This window comes from Engraulis encrasicolus, chromosome 6, assembly GCF_034702125.1.
Source record: "Engraulis encrasicolus isolate BLACKSEA-1 chromosome 6, IST_EnEncr_1.0, whole genome shotgun sequence".
Taxonomy (NCBI): domain Eukaryota; kingdom Metazoa; phylum Chordata; class Actinopteri; order Clupeiformes; family Engraulidae; genus Engraulis; species Engraulis encrasicolus.
The window spans coordinates 33,912,918-33,933,885 of NC_085862.1; positions in this window are offsets into that span (position 1 = coordinate 33,912,918).

The window sequence follows — 20,968 nt, forward strand, 5'->3', positions numbered from 1 at the left end:
ATCTGCAGTAGCCTATAAACACATAACTCAAGTATAAATGTTTTTTTTCAGCACAAATACAGATGTCTTTATTTTACTCCTGTTTAAGTCTGAAAGCAGCTTCAGTGGTATTTGGTTGACTTTGTACTTGAGCCTGTTTCCAAGTTACCCTCTTGACATAGCCAATGCTAAGTTTGGATAACATTTCCAGTTAGCCCAGAACCTTCGTGGGATCGTCAGTCTTATTCTAACTCTGCTCAGTATTTGTTGTTGAATATGTTTTTTGGAACATTTCTCTTTTATGTGGCCAGAAGTTGACTAACAAATCCAAATCCAAAGAAAAAATATTTGGTACCAAGTAGGTTAGCATTAGGCTAGAGATAGATACAACAAATATTCTTAGATGTTTTTTTTTCTTATTATGTATTGTGTATTTATTTTACCCACTTTATTTTCACAAAGTTAATATACATTTTGTGTAATTGCATAATCTGTTATCATATTTGTTACTATTACTTGACTGTGCAAATAAATGCTGTACAAAGGAAACATACACCACAGTGAAATTCATTTTCCAGCATCTAACACAAGAACTCTCAGTTTTATGATATGTGTTCCACAATGCTCAATGAGCCAATGAACACAATGATATTTCAGGGTCAAATAGGCCTATGTTTTTTTCTCAATAACAATACATGGGAAAGGATCGGCAAATTACCTGGGCCGGAATCGAACCCAGGTCGTCGGTGCCAGTGCCCTAGTGTTAGGCCAAGGCAGGGCCAATATTCACTGTACTCGAATGGTCTACTCTACTTCTCACTTTGCTGTAGTCTACTCTGCTCTATTCTACTCTAGTTTTGTCTACCTCACTCCCTGTCTTTCTTGACAGGACATCATGGCCTCTTACCTCTCCCTACCCACTATGCCCCATGTACACACTTTGGGTATTTACTGTAATTGTTAAAAAAACAGACACTGAGGAGCCGTGTGCGTGCGTGCGTGCGTGCGTGCGTGCGTGCGTGCGTGCGTGCGGCGTGCGTGCGTGCGTGCGTGCGTGCGTGCGTGCAAGCGTGCGTGTATGTGGTGTTGATGAAGGTGTGTTGATAAATGTGCGTGTGTGGGAAGTTGATGAATGTGAGGAAAGCTCCAGCACATTCATATGGACACCTTTAATAATCCTTAACCAAAACCTCAGCAGATCTCACACTCATTCCATCACAAAGACAGGCTACAACATCAGACAATGACACTTAAATGGACCTCATCCACCCGGTATTAAATCATCCATTATCTTTAACCTGACACTAATCCTGTCCGGTAACCAATACATAAGTCATCACACACACTCTAATCCCTCTAACTGTCCACGTCTGCACGCTATGTACTGTATTTCAGACAGCCTGGTGTGCTGTGGCAGGGAAGTTGACACAGGTGAGGGGAGGGCCGAGCAGGCCGGCTGTCCTGGGCTTGTATGGTGGTGTGGTACAAGTCTGACAGCCAGGGATGGAAACATCATCATGGAGCCATCAGCCGTGTCCTAATGGTTTGAGAGGTGGTCTTAACCCTGTAAGGCACAGCCCCTGTTGTACATTAGCTGTTACTAGAAAGGCGATGACCAAATTGTAATGTATTACCAACAGCCCTGTGTACTGTCATAGTGGTGTAGTACTATGGTCAGAGATTCCAGGAGTATTATCCAGTCTCTCTGCTATGGTAGTAAATGTTTTTTCAATGACTATTACAGCCTTCCACTGTTGATGGGGAGTGCAGTAGGGGCTACGATCAGAGGATTGCTAGTTTGAATCCCCCCCCTTTACTTCTCCCTACACCTCCTCCCATGGCTGAAGTGCCGTGAAGAGCAAGGCACCTAACCCCACATTGCTCCAGGGACTGTAACCAATGCCCTGTCAATAACAGTAAGTCGCTTTGGATAAGAGCGTCAGCTAAGTGTAATGTAATGTAATTCATCATGACGATGGGTCCTAATTGAGTCTCCACAAGCCTAGCTCTTGAGCTCATTGTTACTGGGGGGGGGGGGATTTTCTTGCGTCCATCTGATAAGACAAAAAGGATATCCCACCATTCAGCGAAAGACACAGGAACAAAAGGAGCGGAGTGACTCAACACTTTGGAAAGACACGTGTGTGTGTGGACTCATCTGAGAACCGGGGCTTGAATGGGAGACCAGCTGTGAGGAACCGGAACCCATGAGACATGTCTTCATCTCTCTCTCTCTCTCTCTCTCTCTCTCTCTCTCTCTCTCTCTCTCTCTCTCTCTCTCTCTCTCTCTCTCTCTCTCTCTCTCTCTCTCTCTCTCTCTCTCTCTCTCTCTCTCTCTCTCACACACACCCTTTCTACTCTCTTTTCTCTCTGTCTTATTCTCTCTCTCCTTCTGTCTTTACCTCTATTCCTCTCTGTCCCTCAGTCTCTCTCTCCATTTTCCCTCCTTCTCTCATTGTCTCCATCTCTCACACTCTTTTTTCATTCTCTCTCTCTGCTGACCTGCACCAAACACCAGGTGTTCACACGCACACAAAACACTTTCGATCTTCCGCCGGGATTTGTGTGTAAAATGTCTGTGAAACCACTGACTGAGAGTAGTTTGGAGGAGCCATCCCACAGACCTGAGCAGGCCCAGGGGTGTAGGCTACTGCAGGTGGACCGTTAGAATACATACAGTACACGTCATAGCCACCTGCAGCTTTTGCACGCATTACAGAACAGCGTTCACAGGGTTTATGGTTATTGCACAATTTGAGTATTCATTTCATTTCAGTAGGCCTACAGTACTAAAGCTGAATCATAAAGGTTGAGTATAGCTGGCACTTGATCACTCTGGTTTCTGTTTCATCTGTATGTGTTCATGTAATAAGATTCAATATGACGTAGTTACGTACCAAATGTACATTCATCTAGGACTGGGACGATTAATCGACTAATCGTGAGTGACTAATCGACTAAAAAAATTAGTCGACAAGGATTTTCATAGTCGACTAATTGTTTCACTTAATTCAATGCTCTTTTACTTACTGTACTAATGCTTTATTACTTTATTGAAATCTAAAATTGCCCAGTACGTATGAATTGAACGTTGTATCTCGGAGTAAATAAGCTACTATCATGATTTAAAGCTCATTGTGAGCTCAGGGACCTAATTTTAACGGTTTCTTTCTTTATTTCCCAATTTAAAGTGATAGAGTACTTGAAAAATTAATCGTTTGACTAATCGACTATTTGAAAAAAAAGTAGTTGATAGATGAATCGTGAGAAAAGTAATGATTTAGGACAGCCCTACATTCATCATGTATGCATATATTAGTTTCTTACATTTTCCATACCTAAAATCCTTAATCTATGCGAAAGCCTAAACTTATGATACTGTGTAAGCCAACAAACCCATTACTGTAACTGTGTGTGTGTGTGTGTGTGTGTGTGTGTGTGTGTGTGTGTGTGTGTGCGTGCGTGCGTGCGTGCGTGCGTGCGTGCGTGCGTGCGTGCGTGCGTGCGTGCGTGCGTGCGTGCGTACGTGCGAGCAAGTGTCGGTGCGGAAGTCCATGTGTGTTCTCCCAGCTTTTATTATTGTTGTGACACATGTCATGCTTGCCACTTAACATTGTCACACTCAAAAGTGGGAGGTTTGATTTCATTTCCAAGCAGAGATGTGACAAAGACTATGATGGAAATCAGTTTTGATTGGCTTGGTAAAAGCACTGAAGAAGAGATTTCACAGCTGCCTTCAACAGCTTCTGTGTGTGGGTGTGTGTGTTTGTGCGTGCGTGCGTGCGTGCGTGCGTGCGTGCGTGCGTGCGTGCGTGCGTGTGTGTGTGTGTGTGTGTATGTGTGTGCATCCGTGCGTGCATGCATACGTGTGTGTGTGTGCGTGTGTGTGTGGCAGTGGCTGTGTCATTTATCAGCTTTTATTTATAGCCTATGTAATAATGTAGGCTACTTCTTGACCACACAACTATGAAGGAGAACAGAACCCTCATTCTTCTAGCAAGTGTGTGTGTGTGTATGTGTGTGTGTGTGAGGGAGTGAGAGAGAGAGAGAGCACACGAGAGCGAGACATAGAGAGAGAGAAGAAGAAGAAGAAGAAGAAGAAGAAGAAGAAGAAGAAGAAGAGGAAGAGGAAAAAGGAGGAGGAGGAAGAGAAGGAGAAGGCAAAGAAACTATGGCACTAGATGTATCACGTGGTTGCCTATGCTTGAGCTTCTACGGTCTCCCATAGCCTCTGTAACCCTAGACCACGCCTGTCACCCCACATTACCCCAAGGTACACATTTACTGCATTTAGTTGTGTTTACATTCATTCATTTGCCCTTTCCAGACTGTCAATCACCGTGTCTGACTGCCTGTCTTTCCATCAATCTATACATCTGTTCCTCCATCTCTCTGTAATTATATTTTCTCTGTCTATGTAACTGCTGTCTTCTCTTTCACTCATTCCTTGCTCTCCACCACATTCTTTTTCTTCCTTCTCTTTGTCAGGAGCTGTTGTGACTCTCTCTGTCTCTGTCTCTGTCTCTGTCTCTGTCTCTGTCTCTGTCTCTCTCTCTCTCTCTCTCTCTCTCTCTCTCTCTCTCTCTCTCTCTCTCTCTCTCTCTCTCTCTCTCTCATTTTCTCCCTCCCTCTTTTATTCCTGTCTTCAGTTAACACTGTCCGTTTCTTTTTTTTACCCCCTGAAAGGAATGTTTGGGAATGGCAAAAAACAGTGGCCTTCATTTATCTATTTTCTAATTACTTTGGGCCAACCGATACCACAAGATTTGGTGTGAAAACAAATGGCCATTTGTCATGGCTTGGTAATCCCTAGCATGGGACGCCTCTCATTTTACTGTCACTGGCTTACACTGTAGCATGGGGCTGGAGAACTTTCAGCCAAGCCATGTGACCACATAGCTTGTGACTCCCTTTTTTTCTACGATGGGCACAAGAGAACTGTAGTGCTAACACCACAGACCCCAAGGCTACTGCATGGCGGCCTACAGAAGTGTGTGTGTGTGTGTGTGTGTGTGTGTGTGTGTGTGTGTGTGTGTGTGTGTGTGTGTGTGTGTGTGTGTGTGTGTGTGTGTGTGTGTGTGTGTGTGCATGTGTGTGTTTGTATTGCTTTGTACATGTGTGTAGGTTTGTGTGCAGGGACGCTGACAGCTTTGGCCGGGCCTGGGCCTAAATCATCTTTAAGGCCCCAAAACATACAACTTAATGAGCTTATGAGGACCCAATTCTTCCAACACCACCCCGCGCGCCCAATACAACTGATACCCCCCCGACACTGCACAGACCACTGCACATGATATGGTTGTGTATGAAACTTCCATTGTCATTGTGACAGCACTCCACACCACAGCACACAGTGCTCACTGCACACAACAAAATTGCATGTACCTGTATGCCTCACCCGTGGAAGGGGGCAGCCCCAAACGGCGCCCCAAGGGAGCAGTGCAGCGGGACAGTACCATGCTGAGGGTACCTCAATCATAGAGGAGGATGGGGGAGAGCATTAGTTATTTGCTACCCCATCACCCTGGCGGGTCGGGAGTCGAAGAGGCAACATTTGGGCTTAAAAGTCTGATGACCTAACCCATAACTGCCTAAGATCAGGGAAACATATTTTGCTTACAGCACCCAAAAGAGAGAATGCCCTACAGCAACACATTAGGGAGGCCTCCTCCATCAACACCTCTAAATGGCATCTGAAACCCCATCCTTTTGCCCCAACCCCCTCCATGGGCCCACACACAAACATTAACGCACACACAAACGTGCAGGAACACATGCAAACATATGTACCGATGTACCTGGCAAAGACAGCCTCGAGAATTCCCTGCATGTTCTAATCTGCACTTCTAATCTCTCCATCTTTTCTCCCTCCAAATATTATTCCTTTATGCACAAACTCCTTTACCCCTTTTATGGTGACACGACATCTTAGATAGCGGTGTGATTACCCACAGTTTTTGTGATATAGGCTACTATATCTCCCAACGACACTCTCGACTCTGTGTGTGTGTGTGCGTGCGTGCGTGCGTGCGTATGTGTGTGTGTGTGTGTGTGTGTATGTGTGTGTGTGTGTGTGTGTTTTTGTGCACATGTGTGTATGTACCATAAATGTGTATGTGTACGTGTGCATGTATTTCACTGCAGGATGTGTTTGACTGCACAACGACCCACAGCACTAACCATCTAGTGAAGTTTGCGGATGATACAACACTGGTGGGCCTCATCACTAAGGGCGATGAGACTCACTACAGAGAAGAAGTAGACCTGCTGGCCAGATGGTGCAAAGACAACAACCTCCTGCTGAATGTCAACAAGACCAAGGAGATTGTTGTCAACTTTCAAAGGGTCCAAAAACAACTGCCACCACTGACCATCGACGGTGATGCTGTGGAGAGAGTGAGCAGCACCAAGTTCCTTGGAGTGCACATCAGCGACGACCACCAACACTACATCACTGGCGAAGAAGGCCCATCAGCGTCTCTACTTCTTGCGCAAACTAAAGAAGGCAAGTGCTACACCCTCCATCATGACAACATTCTACAGAGGAACCATAGAGAGCGTCGTGTCCAGCTGCATCACAGTGTGGGGAGGAAGCTGCACGGAGAAAAACAGGAAGACACTCCAGCGTGTTGTGAACACAGCGAAGAAGATCATTGGAGTACCACTCCCCTCCCTGCAGGACATTTACACCACACGCCTCACCCGGAAAGCACTGATGATCATCAAAGACACAAGCCACCCTGCACACAAACTGTTCAGCCTCCTGCCCTCTGGAAAGAGGTACAGGCGCCTCCGTTCCCGTACCACCAGGCTTGCAAGCAGCTCCATGCACCAAGCAATCAAGATACTGAACACTCAACCCACTCTCCCTCCACTGTCAGCCTCTAGCCAGCCAGGCCACTGACAACCCCCCCCCTCCCCCCTCCTCATCCCCACCACCATATTTGCGACTGAACATTCCACCTGCACTACTATATTTGTGACTGAACTTTCAACCTGCACTAACTCAAAACATGCACACACACACACACACACACACACACACACACACACACACACACACACTACACACACACACACACACACACACACACACACACACACACACACACATACACACACACACACACACTGCACTTTCTGCACTAAACCCAAACATACACACACTGACACACACACACACACACACACACACACACACACACACACACACACACACACACACACAGACGCACACACACACACACACACACACACACACACACACACACACACACACACAGACGCACACCGCACTTTCTACCTGCACTAAACACACACACACACACACACACACACACACACACACACACACACACACACACACACACACACACACACACACACACACACACACACACTGCTGCTGGTGTACTTGATAGACCTACTTTAATATTTATTTTTCTTCAAAATGCTACTATTAATATGTCAGAACGCTATAAAGGACTTTTAGAAAAAGCACAACAAATACCTCCTCTTAATGTATGTTCTCTACAAGTCTTCTGTTGTCCAGTCTTGCACTTTAAATGTCTGTATGAGTACTGTCTATGTCCATACTGTCTTATGTCCATATATGAGTACTGTCTATGTCTATACTGTCTATGTCCTCCTTACCTAGATTAGTCTATGTCTGCATGGGAGAGCAAGAAACGGAATTTCAAATTATTTGGATGACCAGTGCATGTAAAGAAATTGACAATAAAACCAACTTGACTTGACTTGACTTGACTGCAGTCAGTTGGGAAACCTTGGTTTGGGTGCCGGCACCCTGTTTTTTAATTTATCACCTTCACAAGTCAGCTGAGGCTTGGTAAATAAATCATTATTGTAATATATACGGCAAACAATGGCGATTATAGGCTGAAAACTACACTTGCAAGTCTACTCTGTACTGAAGGCCTGGGCACTATTGGGAACCAAACTTACCGTTAAAAAACTTTCTGTGCTTCACACTGTCACAATCATGTTTGTATCACCTGCTTCCCCTCTGGCATGAAAAGCATTCAATGTGTGAGGTGCCAGAAAAAAATATAAGGCACTGTTTCACGCAGGTATCTCGGCAAGCACCTCAAAAAGTTGACGGGCCCAGGGCCGGTTGTAGTCAATTTGGTGCCCTAGGAGGGCACCCCCTTTGCATTTTGGGCTTTTAGAAATTGGCATCTGTAAACATAACGTTGTCCATCTTATCAAGCACATCTGATCTAGTACCTATCTACTGAGGGCCCATGAATAATAAGTCAATGTAAAGTTTAATGTTGATTTTCAAAATTATATCATATGCAGTGTTCCTTAGCCAACTTAAAATACCATGTATGTCATTTAGTATATCCCCAAAACGCAGAGCTACAACACTTTCAAGATGGCTGAATTCAAGATGGCTGAATTGTTTGGCCCATAACTTCTGACTGGGTGGATGGATTTTTTCCAACATTTTTTTTAGCTTATAGTGCTTTGTTTCATCTCTGCCCCAAAAGGCAAGCCCGCTTCCAGCATTTTCTGTGAAAATGCAATCTAGTTTCACTTAACGTTCTAATTTTGTGGTACTTTTAAGTGTTTCTGACGCCCCCAAGACATTTAGCGCCCTAGGCGACCGCCTTGTCTGCCTATGCCTAGCGCCGGCCCTGGACGGGCGTGCATTGAAACAAAAGGCTGATGAGTTGCAACACCTGCAGACTCCAACTTGTGGTTGGGGACGCCCATGGCTCTGAAGCGAAGGACAAACACATTTGAAATTCCATAATGTCACGCCACCTGATGTTACAACCAAACACAACAACACCCATAATTGCAGCTTACCCTTGCATGACAGTGCCCATGTCGGCAGTTGTTGGAGAAGAAGCTTCCCATGACAGCTTGGATGCACATTAATCTTTATACTAACAGACAAACCGTACATGGAACCGTTGAACCATTTAATGCAACCGGACCTATAATTTACTATGCCCACTAAGCACACTTTTTGTTTAAGCCCCTTTCAGTAACAGATACAAGGTGCACAAACATGTAGTAAAGTAAAATACTTTACTAATTACAGTGATCGGAGTAAATATAATAAATATAATTAGTTACTTTCCACCCCTGAGCGAGAGACAGAGAGAGGGGGGGACTATTTTGTGCCCACACACTCACAACACATAAAGCCTCAAACAGACACTAATGTCACTGTGTCAATCTTCGCCTCTTTACTTTCTGTTACTTTCTTTCTTTACTTTCTGTTACTTTCTGTCAGTGTCTTTCTTTGTGTCTTTTATGCATAGCATAGGGTGAAAATCGGGAAAAACACAGGTAGCATACTCAGACTGACATTCCAATACACGTGTGCCAAAAGGCTCCTGGCCAGAATGTGTGTAAACACCTCTGCCTAGACATTTCCTAATATGATGATGGAACGTTCACAACACACACACACACACACACACAAACACGCACGCACGCATGCACGCACGCGCACACACAAACACACAAACACACACAAACTGTATATCCAGTTGTGGTCTTTTGCACATCAGGCTATCACATCCTCACCATCCTCTGTAGTTGCATGCGTGCGACACTGAAGCATGTGTTTGCCTGCTGTTTGAGGGTGAATTATTGAATAGCGTTGCAAATAAATAAAGCGCTGTGCCGTTTGTGTGTCCGAGGGCCGAGCTGGTCTGGCCATTCACGGTTCAGCCATGGAACATTCCACTAGGCGTAGGGTAGGGCTATCGGTTTCCATGATCACCTCATTAATGATGCAGCACCATAGAGAGGCAGAGGTCAGTGCCAACCACAGGTTTCCACTGTCATCTCTGAAGGTTTATTGGCCATTTCCTTTGTGGGCCTCCACCTGCTTTTATGACCATGTGTGGCATAGAAAGGACGCCTTAACTCCACTGCTTTGGTTGACAGTTCTTTGCATGGAGAATTGAATAGAACTGAAGAAGTTTGTTTTCTTTTTAGTGCAAGCAAGTGACTATATTGTGTCGATGTTGTTATCACATCTTCTTCCACCGCATGTGTCCACTGTCATGTCCGACTCTTAGAGTTTTTTCTGATTGCTAAAGTTCAATTTTCGCAACTTTGGCTGCTTTTGCAAAACACTAGACACAACTACGAGAACTTCGCACCAATCTAGCAAAGCACTGTTGATACATTGCAAAATCAAACTAAGGTTGAAAAACACTGTACACTTTTGTAAAATGAACATTTCAAATAATTCACACAAACTAGCTTTGTAATTAACACACACACACTGCAACTACACACATGATACACAATACTCCAATGATAGACACATTTAGCTTGTGTTTTTCTTGCACAATGTAAATCGATTGTCACACTTTTGTCATGAATACTTATGATATAAAAACACAAGGGGTGAGACTTCAATCATGGATGTTTGTTTACATTCAACAAAGCAAACTAAAAATATGTTTTTGACATGTAATTCAAAAACACAAGAAAGCACAACATAAGTCTAAGAAAAGGATATTACTGAACATCCATATGCCTTGCTGGATCTGATAATAAAATTTCATTCAAAATCACATGCTATGTCTTCAAGTGCAAGACAGCGGAGAAAGGGTCGCCTTGCATGACATATGCAGTCTTGACATGCTGCCTGGTCATTATCAATTATGGACGTCTATATTCAACACTAATATTGTTGATTACCTGCACATATTCACAACATAGTTATCCATTCTGAATTCCATTCAAATAGAACTTCGTAGACCTGCTTCATCCGAATTTTGTTTCTTTCCCGTAATATTGCAGAGATGCTCACATTACTGTATTTATATTTGCAAAGGTTCTGTCATGTTCTATTACTGTACCTGCCCCTGAATTTCCTGCAGCAATAAGTAGCAATGCCATCATTTATAGGCCTACATTACTGTATTTCACATATCACAGTCAGTATATACTACGGTATATTGTCTTTCATATACACTGTCTCCGTACATTGCAAGTAGGCCTATATTGCGCTGTTGAGTATGAAATGACTCCAGATACCGATTTCACCTGCTTTCCTGTAGCTCATGCCATGGTTGATGACATGGTATACCAATGTGGCCCTTATGTCGTCTGTGATTATGTGTATGTGCCTTTGTCTCCTTTTCCCCTTCCTCGTCCTATTGCTCTTTGGCCCCCTCATCCTCCTCCTAAGAATTCAACTTCTTCTCTCTGTCCATGTTGTCCTCTGGCTCTTATTTCTTCAAATCCACGTCCTCTGCCCTGCCCTCCTCTGACCCTCACTCTTCTGGTGTTTCTTTTTCCTTCCATTGTTTTCCACACAGAAAGCTTACCTGTAACTTATTCATACAGAGGCCGGTTGTAAGGTGAAGATATTATCAAAAGGAGTTTCCCCCTGTCACATGTTGTCTAATAATTAGTAGTATAGTGTACAAAATATCCATGAATGTGTGTAGTTTTTCTAGGAGTGTGTTAATAATTTGGAAATTGTGTGCAAAGCAGTGAGTTGTGTTTACAGTTAGGCTATGCAAAAAGAGTGTTGTGCAATGGATTGCATTTGTACATTTTGCAAAGTATGTTTTATAACATTGCAAACTGAGTGCAAATCAGATTTTTGTGCTATTAGTTTGACTGGTTTGGTTATAGGTTTGTGCATCTGTGTGAAGAGTTCTGCAAACGCAGCCAAAGTTACCAAAAAATGTGCTTTAGCGAACAGAAAAAAAATGTAATTGGCCATCTCTTTTGTGGGTCACCACCTGCTTGAAGAAATGTGGAGTGCATGATTTACTGTACTACTGCTTGGGTTGACAGTTCTTTTCATACAACAGGTCAGTACGGAAGAAGGGTTTTGGATGGATTAAACATCAATTAGTTTAGAGACTTCTTTTAGTATTCAGAAGAGATCCAGTTTGCAATATACCTGTTTTGACAGACATGGCCTGGGGAAATTATGTATTTTTACATTGTGTGAGCCTCTTACTTCAGATTGGCCCTTCGGGCCTATTCGCTCTTTGCTCGAAACACTCAACTATATCATAACATTTTATGACAATGCAAGGAGTCTTAGGTAACTTAAGACTTGGTCATTACTCTCAACAATATGGTAATAACAGAGCCTCTGCGGTTAACCCCTTATCGCAGCACCTATGTTATAACCTTACTGTCACCAAAATCATAATGTCTATGTCTTAATCGGTTGCTTAAGGCTCTCGGCACTGTCATAGCAATGTTGTTATGATGTAGTTGAGTATTTTCAGCAAATAGTAAATAGGCCCGCCGGCGACCCCATATGAAGACGCTACGGGTTTATACTATATGTTGTGTATACTGTAGTAGGCCCATATGTTGCACTGACGGATCTCACATGAATTGTTCTGCAGCTTTGCAAGATGTTGTTATTCTAATGGAACAAATTGTTCAACTTCAATAAGTAGAACATCTACAGCCAGGCCTGGACTGGGAGAACAAAACGGCCCGGGCATTTTTTTGGCTCAGACCAGCCCCACATACCGGTAATTAGCGGAGCACCACCATTCAATTGGCGTAACTAATGTCTTCTGACGGAAAAAAACGTCTCTTTCAGGTACTAAAAAAACCCACCATACGTGCAGTGACTTAACGTTCAATTGTTTATTTAAAATGAATCAAGGATTGGTCATGTAAGCTGGCAGAAAACCTGGAAGTTGAGAGAAGAGAGCCCCTAGCAGCTGGGGATGAACTGGCCTTATCTGCACTCTTCAGTCCAATCAACTCCTTGGACACACACAAAGAGAGGCACATACCTATTCTAATGTTAGGCATATAGACCTTCACTATTGGGTTTGGAGCGTCTTGCTTCAGAAGTAGTTAACTTATGCCTCAACAGTCTGGCTTGAATAGACAAGAACAGATGGATAAATTATTAACTACAAATAATACAATACTTAAACTCAATATCCAAATTTATATTTATTCGTAATCAGTTGTAAAGAAATCCTGCCCACTGTCCATTCCACCAACACACTTTTTCTGAAGAAGGTCGGATGTGTTGAATTAAAGTTTGTTGGTGGAATGGACAGTGTGCAGGATGTCTTTACACTTGAATCACAACCCCACCAGCCCAACCACAGAGATGTGCAAAAGCGTCTTCTTGAAATATTTATTGGTAGTAACAATAATGTGCTTAGTGGCTACTTACTGGCTTCTCTACAGAATCACCAACAGCACCATTCCACCACGAAGACAGCAATTAGCACATGCCAGTGAATATGTTGGCCTTAAAAATGAGCAGAATTTACAGGAGGAATAAAATGAAGTCTCAGGAATTAACCATAAAGTTTAACATTAATCTCCATGTAGCCTATCAAAACAAATCTATATATTTATCACATGGACTATAGAGCATAGGCATATACTTACAAATCTCCATTGGTACACATTCAACTTGGAAAAGGAAAACCAAATGAATGAAATACAGTGCATTTACAGTGGACTTTGTCTTCCACAGGGTATAAAAGCACACCTCTGCTTCTGTGTCATTGTTGTCGTAATGTAAAACTGGCAACTGAATATCATGCATACTACTGGAAAGAGGAGAATGTAAGCTTTCGAATGGTACCCCATATGTCCCAGTTCACAGCCATTATGTCTACACAAACATGCATCAAAGAGTGTGTGGGGGAAAAAACGATGTTTTGTTGAACCGCTATTTGCGATTTCATGGACACGTTTTTTGCAGGGCTATAGTCTATTATATCTGAGGGGGCACCTGGGCTGGCATATCATATTTCTGGCAAATGCCACCCCCTGCCACCCCTTAGAACCGCCCTGGCCGAGGGCCGTCAAAATGACATCGTGGGCCGCCGGTCTCTTTTGTTTAAAAAATAAATAAATAAATATATATATATTTTTTTAAAGAGGGGCATCGGCCCTCGAGGGGCGTCGGCCCACCGGGAAAATGCCCGGTATGCCAGATTACCAGTCCAGCCCTGTCTACAGCTGCACGGACTAAGCGTTTCAAATCTAAATAAGCATGAAAATACTTTGAGTGAGTGAGTGCTCAGCTATGTTTTGCTTCAGAAAAGACTCCAAGAAGACATGACTTGGATTTTTTTTTTATTCACTGAAGAAATACAGTACAGTTCAACAGGAAATGGTTGAGCGGTGACTGAAGGGGCTGCGTTGCATCTCTGAGGATCGTCCAGCACTCATTGGAGGAATGCAGCCACTCTGTTCAGATGCTTCTCAGATGTTGTCAGACTCTTGATGAGAACGCTGGCCCTGACAGATGGCCTTTTAGATGAGTGACGTGTGTGTGTGTGTGTGCGTGTGCGTGTGCGTGTGCGTGTGTGTGCACTTGTGTGTGTGTGCATGTGTATGTGTGTGTTTTCACATGTGTGTATTGATGTGTGTGCACATGGGTGTACATGTCAAGTCCTGTGCACGCGTGCATGCTTGTGTGTGTTTTGGCGTATGTGTGCTTGGGTGTAAATGTATGAACATTTCAAGATGACTTTAAGATGAAATAAATACACACTGACTGTTTGCTAAGGTACTATAGCTGTCTGGGTCACCATATCTCTTTCCTGGCATTGTAATGCCTATCATGACACACAACCCGTGGGCTTGCAGGAAAATATTCGACGTGATGTCTTGTGTCAGTCTAATAAGCTGCTGCTTGTCTTTCAGGGGATTTCCACTGCGATTGCTACAATGACTTTGATAATGTATTACAGTCATTATTTAATGGAGTGTTATCACACAATCTTATCAGTGTAGCATTTTATCATTGCCTGCATAACATCACTCCTGTTAGTGTAAATAATCTAAGCTTACTTATATGGCATGAGTGAACATTTATTACCTGACATACAGTAATTACCTTGGAATGCTCTGGCTATAGAGCCGACGCTTCAAGTTTTTGTTATCAGCAAAAATGTCAGTTGAGGACAGTTGCAGCAGCACACCAATGGCAGCAGCTTTCCTCAGCCAATGAAAACACACTCTTCCAGATCAGCAATGAGGGGTTGGACAGACAGTAATCATGTAGTCATGAGTGGTTGTCAAAACATCCTGGTGTGAGCTCATCACCTCTTGCCTGGATACGCTGTCAATAACAGGAGAGGAACACGTGGGGAATCATCAGTTGGGCACGGCAGGTGTGATGTGGGGATAGTCGTGGTAAATGGTGGAGATAGTAGGGCACTGGTGTTGACAGGGGGTCGCGTCTAAAGCCACGAACATGGCAAAGAGTCAGTATGTTAAGTTTGTATAGTATGTTTTTATTTCCGGGGGGGGGGGGGGGGGGGGGGGGGGGGGGGGGGGGGGGGGGGAGGGGGGGGGGGGGGGGGGGATGTCATGCGTTGCATGAAAATGAGTGGCAGTAAATGGAAAAACTTTTATTACTATTATTAAGCGGGCTTGCGGAGCAAGGACCATGCAGAGCATGGCCCTTGCAGAGCAAGGCCCGTTTATAGTAATCTCTAAGTCCTGTTTCTTTATTAAGCGGGCTTGCGGAGCAAGAGCAGAGCTCTTGCAGAGCAAGGCCCGATTATTAAGCGGGCTTGCGGAGCAAGAGCAGAGCTCTTGCAGAGCAAGGCCCGATTATAGTAATCTCTAAGTCCTGTTAATTAAGCGGGCTTGCGGAGCAAGGACCATGCAGAGCATGGCCCTTGCAGAGCAAGGCCCGTTTATAGTAATCTCTAAGTCCTGTTTTATTATTATTATTATTAAGCGGGCTTGCGGAGCAAGGACCATGCAGAGCATGGCCCTTGCAGAGCAAGGCCCGATTCTAGTAATCTCTAAGTCCTGTTTCTTATTATTATAGCTTGGTCTTGTGCAGGGGCAGCAAAAATAGAAAATGGATGTCCTCCTAGGCCTTTCGAGATAGAGACACCGTTCAAACACTAAAACGACCGGCTCGGCTTGGAGATCGCGTATACTAATAGGCTTTTCCGTGTCTCTTGTCGTTTTCCCGTTTTTGGCGATTTTGTGAAAGCCTGGGTCCCCATTGAAAATAGTGGTGGAACCTCCATGAACCAAAGTTCCGCCACTCTAGAGATTAGAGTGTAGGAGGCTTTTTTCGGTCATAAAACATCAACACTTTCACCTAGAAGTTTAGTTGACGCGTTGTTAGCGAGCTCTATGGGATGTCTCCAAATTGTGAAAGTTTCATTTCCCAACTCCCAATACTTTTTAAATGGCAGGTTTGTAAAAAAAACAGGCCTGGCTCTATGGAGAATCCCAGTCTTTCGAAAAGGGCATTTTTCAAGAGATCAGCGCATGTCCCACACGGAGGTCCATTTGTGCCTGAAAAATTTAACCTATAAACTTCATTCAAAGACTGTTAGAGAGATCACAAGCATGACTCCGATCTGTGAAAAGGACACGTGCCAACTCCTTTCAGTTTTTTTACAACGATGTTGTAAAGACAAAAAACTCATTCTCATTTTCTCCCCAGTTTAGAGCTCAATACTAAGTGTCTTTCAGTCAATCACAACAGGTGCAGCCAGTGAAGTGTTCCATTTCAACTGTCACTGTCTCAAGATTCTATTCTTAACGAGCAGGTGCGAGGAACCATTCTAGAAGTTCAGCTCTGCATTGCAATGTAATATAGTCTTGCTGGACTGTGCATGACAGCTAGCTGCTTGGCTTAGTGGTAATGCATGCTGCTGGGTTAGAGATATGGAGGTTGAGGGTTCGAAGCCCACCTGAAGCCGTGTTGATTTTCAAAATTATATCATATGCACTGTTCGTTGGCCAACTTAAAATGCCATGTATGTCATTTATTATCAATGGCAAATGTGCTGGATAAGAGATATGGAGGTTGAGAGTTCGAATCCCACTTGAAGCGATGCTGATTTTCAAAATTATATCATATGCAGTGTTCCTTAGCCAGGTTAAAATACCATGTATGTCATTAAGTATCGATGGCAAATGTGCTGAATTACAGATATGGAGGTTGGGGGTTCAAACCCCAGTCAAAGCCATGTTGATTTTCAAAATTATATCATATGCAGCGTTCCTTGGCCGACTTAAAATGCCATGTATGTCATTTAGTATGAATGGCAAATGTGCTGAATTACAGATATGGAGTTTGGGGGTTCGAACCCCAGTTGAAGCCATGTTGATTTTCAAAATTATATCATATGCAGTGTTCCTTGGCCAACTTAAAATGCCATGTATGTCAATTAGTATGGATGGCAAATGTGCTGAATTACAGATATTGAGGTTGGGGGTTCGAAGCCCAGTCAAAGCGATGTTGATTTTCAAAATTATATCATATGCAGTGTTCCTTGGCCAACTTAAAATGCCATGTATGTCATTTAGTATGCATGGCAAATGTGCTGGATTACAGATATGGAGGTTGGGGGTTCGAAGCCCAGTCAAAGCGATGTTGATTTTCAAAATTATATCATATGCAGTGTTCCTTGGCCAACTTAAAATGCCATGTATGTCATTTAGTATGCATGGCAAATGTGCTGGATTACAGATATGGAGGTTGGGGGTTCGAATCCCAGTCAAAGCCATGTTGATTTTCTAAATTATATCTTATGCAGCGTTCCTTGGCCAACTTAAAATGCCATGTATGTCATTTAGTATGAATGGCAAATGTGCTGAATTAGGGATATGGGGGTTGGAGGTTCGAACCCCAGTCGAAGCCATGTTGATTTTCAAAATGATATCATATGCAGTGTTCCTTAGCCAACTTCAAATATCATGTATTGTATGTCATTTAATATCAATGGCAAAGGGGTTGGATTACAGATATGGAGGTTGTGAGTTCGAATCCCGCTCGAAGCCATGTTGATTTTCAAAATTATATCATATGCAGTGTTCCTTGGCCAACTTAAAATGCCATGTATGTCATTTAGTATGCATGGCAAATGTGCTGAATTAGGGATATGGAGGTTGGAGGTTCGAACCCCAGTCGAAGCCATGTTGATTTTCAAAATTATATCATATGCAGTGTTCCTTAGCCGACTTAAAATACCATGTATGTCATTTAGTATATCCCCAAAACGCAGAGCTACAACACTTTCAAGATGGCTGAATCCAAGATGGCTGAATTGTTTGGCCCATAACTTCTGACTGGGTGGATGGAGTTTTTCCCAAGATTTCTTTTAGCTTTGTTTTCTCAATAGTACTTTGTTTCATCTCTGCCCCAAAAGGCAAGCCCGCTTCCAGCATTTTCTGTGAGAATGCATTTCTAGTTATAGCTTGGTCTTGTGCAGGGCAGCAGTAAAAATAGAAAATGGATCTCCTCCTAGGCCTTTCGAGATAGAGACACCGTTCAAACACTAAAACGACCGGCTCGGCTTGGAGATCGCGTATAGTTATAGGCTTCTCCGTGTCTCTTGTCGTTTTCCCGTTTTTGGCGATTTTGTTAAAGCCTGGGTCCCCATTGAAAATAGTGGTGGAACCTCCATGAACCAAAATTCCGCCACTCTAAAGATTAGAGTGTAGGAGGCTTTTTCGGTCATAAAACATCAACACTTTCACCTAGAAGTTTAGTTGACGCGTTGTTAGCGAGCTCTATGGGATGTCTCCAAATTGTCAAAGTTTCATCTCCCAACTCCCAATACTTTTTAAATGGCAGGTTTGTAAAAAAAACAGGCCTAGGTCTATGGAGAATCCCAGTCTTTTGAAAAGTGCATTTTTCAAGAGATCAGCGCATGTCCCACACGGAGGTCCATTTGTGCCTGAACCCTTTGACCTATAAACTTCATTCAAAGACTGTTAGAGAGATCACAAGCATGACTCCGATCTGTGAAAAGGACACGTGCCAACTCCTTTTAGTTTTTTTACAACGATGTTGTAAAGACAAAAAACTCATTCTCATTTTCTCCCCAGTTTAGAGCTCAATACTAAGTGTCTTTCAGTCAATCACAACAGGTGCAGCCAGTGAAGGATTCCATTTCAACTGTCACTGTCTCAAGATTCCATTCTTAACGAGCAGGTGCGAGCAAGCATTCTAGAAGTCTATTGTTGAGCTCTGCAATGCAATGTAATATAGTCTTGCTGGACTATGCATGACAATTAGCTGCTTGGCTTAGTGGTAATGCATGCCGCTGCATTAGAGATATGGAGGTTGAGGGTTCGGATCCCATCCGAAGCCATGTTGATTTTCTAAATTATATCATATGCAGCGTTCCTTGGCCGACTTAAAATGCCATGTATATCATTTAGTATGGATGGCAAATGTGCTGAATTACAGATATTGAGGTTGGGGGTTCGAAACCCAGTCAAAGCCATGTTGACTTTCAAAATGATATCATATGCAGTGTTCCTTGGCCAACTTAAAATGCCATGTATGTCATTTAGTATGAATGGCAAATGTGCTGAATTAGGGATATGGGGGTTGGAGGTTCGAACCCCAGTCGAAGCCATGTTGATTTTCAAAATGATATCATATGCAGTGTTCCTTAGCCAACTTCAAATATCATGTATTGTATGTCATTTAATATCAATGGCAAAGGGGTTGGATTACAGATATGGAGGTTGTGAGTTCTAATCCCGCTCGAAGCCATGTTGATTTTCAAAATTATATCATATGCAGTGTTCCTTAGCCAACTTAAAATACCATGTATGTCATTTAGTATATCCCCAAAACGCAGAGCTACAACACTTTCAAGATGGCTGAATCCAAGATGGCTGAATTGTTTGGCCCATAACTTCTGACTGGGTGGATGGAGTTTTTCCAAGATTTCTTTTAGCTTTGTTTTCTCAATAGTACTTTGTTTCATCTCTGCCCCAAAAGGCAAGCCCGCTTCCAGCATTTTCTGTGAGAATGCATTTCTAGTTATTATTATTAAGCGGGCTTGCGGAGCAAGGACCATGCAGAGCATGGCCCTTGCAGAGCAAGGCCCGATTCTAGTAATCTCTAAGTCCTGTTTCTTATTATAGCTTGGTCTTGTGCAGGGCAGCAGTAAAAATAGAAAATGGATCTCCTCCTAGGCCTTTCGAGATAGAGACACCGTTCAAACACTAAAACGACCGGCTCGGCTTGGAGATCGCGTATACTAATAGGCTTTTCCGTGTCTCTTGTCGTTTTCCAGTTTTTGGCGATTTTGTGAAAGCCTGGGTCCCCATTGAAAATAGTGGTGGAACCTCCATGAACCACAGTTCCGCCACTCTAGAGATTAGAGTGTAGGAGGCTTTTTCGGTCATAAAACATCAACAATTTCACCTAGAAGTTTAGTTGACGCGTTGTTAGCGAGCTCTATGGGATGTCTCCAAATTGTCAAAGTTTCATCTCCCAACTCCCAATACTTTTTAAATGGCAGGTTTGTAAAAAAAACAGACCTGGCTCTATGGAGAATCCCAGTCTTTGGAGAAGTGCATTTTTCAAGAGATCAGCGCATGTCCCACACGGAGGTCCATTTGTGCCTGAAAAATTTAACCTATAAACTTCATTCAAAGACTGTTAGAGAGATCACAAGCATGACTCCGATCTGTGAAAAGGACACGTGCCAACTCCTTTTAGTTTTTTTACAACGATGTTGTAAAGACAAAAAACTCATTCTCATTTTCTCCCCTGTTAAAGGCTCAATACTAACTGTCTTTCAGTCAATCACAACAGGTGCAGCCAGTGAAGGATTCCATTTCAACTATCACTGTCTCAAGATTCCATTCTTAACGAGCAGGTGCGAGCAAGCATTCTAGAAGTCTATTGTTAAGCTCTGCAATGCAATGTAATATAGTCTTGCTGGACTATGCATGACAATTAGCTGCTTGGCTTAGTGGTAATGCATGCCGCTGCATTAGAGATATGGAGGTTGAGGGTTCAAATCCCACCCGAAGCCATGTTGATTTTCTAAATTATATCATATGCAGCGTTCCTTGGCCGACTTAAGATACCATGTATATCATTTAGTATGGATGGCAAATGTGCTGAATTACAGATATTGAGGTTGGGGGTTCGAAACCCAGTCAAAGCCATGTTGATTTTCAAAATTATATCATATGCAGTGTTCCTTGGCCAACTTAAAATGCCATGTATGTCATTTAGTATGCA